Source organism: Protomyctophum bolini (assembly GCF_963924005.1).
Source record: "Protomyctophum bolini genome assembly, chromosome: 13".
Lineage (NCBI taxonomy): Eukaryota > Metazoa > Chordata > Actinopteri > Myctophiformes > Myctophidae > Protomyctophum > Protomyctophum bolini.
The window spans coordinates 14,547,270-14,554,849 of NC_137874.1; positions in this window are offsets into that span (position 1 = coordinate 14,547,270).

Sequence of the window (7,580 nt, forward strand, 5' to 3'; positions counted from 1 at the left end):
TACTCAAACTGCTCAAAATGAATGTTTAGAGATTTGAATAGTTGTGTGTTGTAGGTTGATGCTTTGAGATTTTATGTGAGATAAGTGTGTGCAACAACCGAACATTGTGTGTAGCGTTTTGACAACAAGGTGATGTGTAATTGACCTCAGAGAAGAAGGAAGGAAAGAAGGAAAGTCAGAGTGTAATGCAGATAAGGGAGTGTGATGTAGTGCAGATTGTGTCGAGCGATTAGGTACATGAAGTGAAGGTTGTGCAAATGGTTTCGATTTTTGTGTGTTAACAATCGTGAAAAACTGTAAATAGTATTTCCGTGCACACAACCATACCGTTTTTAAGTTTTGATCGGACACACTCCCTCCTATATAGGCCCCTTCAACGTAAAACTTCATGTAGCGCTCATTAAAATCACGTCCCTGGTTCTAGACTGGTGACTGATATGGTCCTCCTAATCAATGGTGAGACCTTCACGTTTTAATGTAATGTAATGTTACTAGAATTTCGCCGGCCTTCGGCCGGCGAATCCTAGTTACATTGCAGCACAATATGGGAAGAAGGAAATTGCGAGTTGACAGACTCCACTTCATGTTTCAGCTGTGTTTTTAAACTCAGTAGTGTGCCCTGCACATGTAGTAACGGATGGGTTATAAATTATTATAATAACAGAAAGTGTTTTTTATTTCTCATAAATACGCAAACATGGTGAAACAACTACAGTCACAGAGAGCAGTGGCAAGGTAGCTGCTGCCTGCTAACGATGCAAACAACAGCCTTGCCTGTCGTGTGTGTGTGTGTGTGTGTGGGGGGGGGATAGCACTAATTTTCGACATTTTACTGTGTCATAAATATTTACATCTGTAGCCTATATTGTGATTACATTTGACCGTACATTTGACTCTTGTGTTATATTCTTGTGAAATATTCAGTAAAGTATTGTGGTGAAATATTCACCCCAAGTTGATAAGATATGCAGAGAATATAATACCAAGAAGCCCCAGTTTGAAATGCATTAGGCCACAGACCCCCATTTAATACCATTTGCTCTCTGGGAAAATCAGGGTCCATTTGGTTCCATTTGTATGCTCTTGGAGTATGATGACTGTGCTAACAGTATTATCATCAAATATGTCTCAGTTTGAAGATTCAAAAAAACATATTTCATATGTGTGAGCTTGTAAAGTCGAACGTTCAACCTAGAGACAGTGTTGCCAAGTCTGATCATTATAAGCTACTTTGGACTTGTTTATCTATTGGTAGTCCTTGACATGGAAATGTTTGAGTTCCACTGCTCTGAAACAACATTAGACAACAAAGTGTGACAGTCAACACTATAATTGATTATTTTAAGACTAATTTCCGGACCATTTCTGATTTACCTACTTTGAACTGGCCTATTAACATTTTTATAGACCTGGTTGCTTGTTTCACTCTCACATCCACGATATGTGGCAACCCTGGTCCCTGGTTTGTTTTGCGTGTGGATGTTGTTTTGTGTTGCTGTAGCATCTTTAGCACAGTATCTATCACAGGGTGCAGCAGCTGCTGCTGTCATGAAAACGCAAGTTTCTGTCCCAGAAGCTCACGTTAGGTCTGCGCACACTGTACGTTGCTATGGCAAGCTGTCATCAAATGCTGCTAACGTTGTGGTCAGCACTGTTAGCATGTGTGCTATCAGGCAAAAGCTGAGATAGATATAAAACTACTGGCCAAAATGTCATACAAAACACAACCCCTCAAATCGGAATGTGATTGTGACCTACAGACCATCATGATTTGCTTGCTGGACCTATAAATAATTTATTTGCATTAAATTGCCACTCGCCTTAGCCTGCATGCCTATTCCTGTGTGTCTCTGTGTGTGTGTGTGTGTGTGTGTGTGTATGTGTGTGTGTGTGCGCGTGTGCGCAAGACAGACGTGCGTGTGTGTGCAGGCTGAGAGCTGCTGACTGTGATTGACGTGTGAGCTGGATAAATCAGTGAGAGTTGGAAAAAGCGCACGCAGAGCCAACTCGCAGGCAGTGCCTCAGGCCAGATGCCTGAGAATCGGCACAGGATTCTCTGGGTCACCAGTGTTGGTGTGACACACACGGCTTCCACATTTAGCTTCATACTGGGTGAAAGTGGCGTTCCAAAAATTATTTTTCCCCTCGGAATTCTTATTCACAATGAGATGGAGTTGAGGTGTTTGTGTTTGCTTGCTGGAGCTATAATTAATGTATTTGCATTAAATGTCCACTCGCACATCGAAGTAAAAAGCAAGATGGCCGATTGTGAGACTGAAAAGTAGCTGTGGGGGCGGGCCTGGTGGGCCTATGAGAACGCAGAGCAGTGTTGCCAGGTTTGCGAATTGTAAGCGAGTTGTAGTGTGTGCAAGTAGCCTGGTTAAAAGGCCTTGCTTCTGCCGCTGTTGGGGCAACAGAACATGTCGACCAGTTTCTGTCAACCGCTTTTGGTCAGGTGACCAACTCCACAAATGTTAAATTAGATATCGTGCTTGAGACATTAAAATGACCACATTTTATTATTATGTTATTTTTTTTACAAATTAAAAAATGAATTGACAGCAACATAAACGGAGTAATAAATACAACAAAAACACACAAGAAAACAACACAAATCAAGACAATGTGTGCTTGTAGATGTGCCTTTTCTCTTTTTTACAGTTAAGGCCATATCCAGAAATGTTTATTTCATTTAGAGTTTAGTTTTTTATAGATATGGCTTAAGTAATGTCAGCTTTTAATATATAATCTTTAAAGTTTTTCAGTATATTTTATACAACTGTACAGTGGAGGTAATCATTGTCAAAAATGGTAGTGAGATTACTTACTGTACTTATGCCTCTAATCCTGAATCTAAAGATTCTAAAGGGTCATTGTTGTACAGTAGGTCATTTTAACTACATATAGGAGTCTCGTCTTAAAACAGCCAACATTTCATTGAGGTTTTTTTTAGAGAAACTGAAGGGCAAATATAGTGTCCTATTTTATAAGACAGTGTGAAGTCATTAACGCTGGCAAAGAACAATCTACTTTAAAAAAGAAGAAGCCACAATGTCCCCTTAACCTGACTTAGTTTTAAGTTTTGAACCATAAAAAAGTGATGCTTTTCAAAGTTACCTTCAACTTTGCCGCCGTTGCCCTTTTAATATAAAATGCTGCTGGTAGCTCCCGGGGGAGGGGCCAGTCTCCCTGGACGACCATTAGCCACTCAGAGGAGCAGGTGAGGGGGTCATGTGATAGGATCTTGACAAGTTAGCCGTCCAGCCATGTCACCTCATTGGTCCACTATTTTGGCTACTCGCACGCAATTGGCTACCTCTGGCATAGTCAGTCATCTCTAATGTAGTGCTGCGGATAAAAAAAATGAAACAGCTTGGAGTTAAATCTACTTGAATAATTCACTGTGTGGAAAGCTGTTTGGCTAATGGGTGAAGATTCATTAGGAAGCCACTATTCTGCCACAAATAGCCACCTATTGTCCCATTGGAATTCCCAAGCCTTTTCCCAGTGGCGTGCTGTTGTTCGCTAATGGGAAAACTTGTAAAGTTCGTACTACCTACTAATGGATACTGTTTATTGTGCTTGTGCATGGGGTTGTATATGCAAGCGCATGGACCGGTATTTACACATGTGAATGTGGTTGCGTGCGTGAACCGTGAACGTGTATTGCATTCGTGCATGGGCGCGTGCGCGTCTGTGTGTGAGTGTGTGTCTCGGAGTGTGTCTTGGCAGTAATCAGGTCATAAAGTGCACTCAGGTTGTGTTTTCTCTGGAAGAGTTGTGAGTGAGAAAGAAGTACAAGGCTTAACCCTGACCCTGGATGGGAGATGGAGGAAGGATGTAGTAAAATGCTGCTTAGGTCTGCATACACGCACAGACGCACGCAGAGATGCACGTACAGACGCACACTGAGGAGAGAAAGATAACAAGAGGCTAGAAAATAGGAGTGGTGAAAAGGGAGACCAAGTGGAAAGAACCGGAGCAGTGATTCTTCACTCCAGTCCTTTGGGAGGCCATTAAACCTGGTTCTCTCTTCCACCAGGACCTCTAGTATACTGCTGAGTTTCTCTGTTATGCCAGAACCTGGTTTTCCCTCTACACCAAATCTCAATGCACCGCGTTGCAAAAGTTTGCCTATTTCCGACTAATGTTTGCCTATTTGACATGCCCATGCAGAATAAAGATGCTATGGTTCAAGTGGTTGTTGGAAGAATATAAATCCATCTGTACTGGCAGACTGTCAGTGGACCAGAGGATTACAGGACAGTAATTATAACAGGTTTGTTGTTTGTTACTCAGGATGGTGGATATTGCGGTTCAGTTTTGTCATCGAAAATGATCATAATCTCTAATGTTGTCTAGTCAACCCCATCTGCCAAATAAGCATGAAGCACAGAAGTGTGTGTGTGTGTGTGTGTGTGTGTGTGTGGTGTGTGTGAGAGAGAGAGGGTGTGTTCTTTCTCATTAACCACAGCCCTGCATAATCTCCATCGTCACTTGCCACTAGTTTGTCAGTAGCAGCAGACAAATGTGGGCGCGCATGCACACACACACACACACACACACACACACACACACACACACACACACACACACACACACACACACGCGCACACACTTCCGAGGTCATCTGGGGAAGTTGCGAGAGAGAGGAGTAGGTGATGATAGGTGGAAGCTGTGCATGCACACGCACGTGCACGTGTGTGCGTGTGCGTGTGCGTGTGCGTGTGTGTGTGTGTGTGTGTGTGTGTGTGTGTGTGTGTGCATGTGCTGTCCGGTTCAGACTAGCTGCTGTTAACAGCAACTGCTGTGTGGTGAAAACCCCATTCAATTACACTGATAGACAGTTAGACACTCACACACATACACAGTGTCTCACACATGAGCATGTGTATCACACACACACACACACACACACACACACACACACACACACACACACACACACACACCTGGGCAGTGAGGGTATTCCATTCTTTCATTAACAAAAATATGATCCAGCTGTTCTCTCGCCATTTTCTCTCTTTCTCTCACTGTGCGTGCGTGCCCGTGTGTACGTGCGCGCGTGTGTGTGTGTGTGCACGCGTGCGCGTGATGACCTTGTCAGCGGATTTATAGTAACCAGAGCCTGTAATGAAGCCGTCTCAGGTCTTCCTGTTGTGACTGCGTTGGCTTTTCAAACGTCTGTCTCCGTCCCGTCAGCCCAAACACTGACATTCACATTCCCCACAGCTGACAGTCCTCATAGACGCTGCTTCAGCTCATTACAACTCTGCTGCTCAAACTCCATCATTCCAATGACCCGCCTGTAGCTCTGAGAGGCCCTGGGAGGGTCCATTTGGAACCCTGGGAGGGTCCATTTGGAACCCCTTCGCAGAACCCTGAGGGTCCCGGCCCGGGACCCTATACTTTGCAGGACAGTGGTTCAGAACACCTATGTTTCTATGTTAAAAATAGCAGATCTACAGTGCCGCGCTATACGAGCTTGTAGATCTGCTATTTTTCAATAGCTAAAGTATAACATAATGCTTAAACACCAAAATGGCATATCAGCTGTATAAGCTCTCTTGTAACACAATTCTTCTCTTCTGGGAGGTCCATTTTCAGATGGGAGATCCTCAACCAAATATAATTTGGGCTTCCTTGGCACGAAAAGGTTTGAGAGCCACGGATTTATGAGGCATTTGTAGAATCAGCCTGAGGTCTTACTGGGTTAAAACAAAGCAGTCGGCGCACTTTGATAGTATTAACCCAATTAGTATATTCACAATTAGACAAACACAAAGACTGCAGATCTACAAGCTCATGACGCATTGCGTCGCATCACCAGTGACTATGTTGTGAACGTGTAGATTTTTGCCATTTTCTGTGTGAGTTCTAAGTATAAATGCAGGCCACATACCCCAACCACTGAACCATCTAAATGTTTAACTCTAACCTGAATAGTTTCCTAATCATATAAATATATAGTTTTCACCATAAAACAACCGTTATTCTTGTGAAGACTAGGAATATTATCATCACAATTTCTACGTTCTGGGAATACTTGTCCCGCACAAGTATAGTAATAGTACACACACACACACACACACACACACACACACACACACACACACACACACACACACACACACACACACACACACACACACACACACACACACACACACACAGTTGCCTCATCGTCGGTTGAAGCTTGCAGCTGTAACGATCGTCGGGTTTCTGGTCTCAAAGCCCTCGGGCCTTGTTTTCAACTCTGTGACTTCACCGACTGGCTGATACATATAGGTGATTTCACATGTTAAGTGTGTGTGTGTGTGTGTGTGTGTGTGTGTGTGTGTGTGTGTGTGTGTGTGTGTGTGTGAGGATGGTGGAGGGTGTTTTTACTACAAGGGGTGTCAAGGCGTGAAAATATGGGTAGATGGAGAGTGGAAGGAGGTGTCAGGGTTAAATAAGACCCGTAGGGAGTTATGTGTATAAATAACATACTGTGTGTGAATTTGTTTCACACACAGTTCGTTTGGGTGAAATGTATAATATATATAATATAATAACATACTGTAGCGCTATATATACTGTAGTTGTCAGACATCTTTGTGCCAAGGACCCCCACATGAACATGTATATTTGGCTGTGGACACCTCTCTGAAAATATCTTGCCAGAGATCCCAAGGAGAGAAGATTTGTGTTTAGTGTCATTTTTTAATTTTTCAAAAAATGTAAAAAAAAACATTCAAGACTTTTCAAAAGTATCAGGTGTACTTTACAATGAAGCTCCAGCGAGCTTATATGTGCAGGGTTCATTTAAGAAACGGGTTCTGGTCAAGGGCACAGCAGGGTCTCTGCCATTATTAATCCAACACAACGCATTTTTATCATTATTTATCGTTTCAATTCCTCGAACATACTAGAGCTAGAGTCTCCCTGTTTGCACTTTCTATGAAGGCCATGTCTGTAAAAGCATTATAAACTTAATAAAAAGGCATTACAATCGACTTATTACTCAGTATAGCTATAAAAAATACCCATAATGCTTTGTAACAATATCATAACAAATTGTAAAGCATTTATAATGATTTTGAAGATAAAATATAAATGCATTATATATAATACACACATATATAGTACACTGCATAATGAATGTATCAATAGCTAATTAATGTTCATAAAGCTTTCTAACAATAATTCCATTTTATAAAGAAATGTAATGAATCATCAGGTCAAGTAAATACATTCTAGTTTGGGCCAGGATTATAGTGTATTATGAATATGTTAATTCCAATACAATCTAATATTTTTGCAATACATTGTAATGCATTATAGTAAGTCACTGTGCAGTAAGTCGTCAATGGGTGCTTTTGTTTAAAGCAAGTGGTTAAAAAAACATTAAATCAAATACAAAATGCCTACAGGAATGTACGTCATTAGTTCTCTTAAAACACCCAATGGCCATTTATTATGACTTATATAATTATACAGCATTATAATGCATTCAAACGTATAAGATTCATATGAAGTTTTTTATGCCAAATATGGATTTGTTTGTAGTAAAATTGAGTAAAATTGTCAAAACAAACATG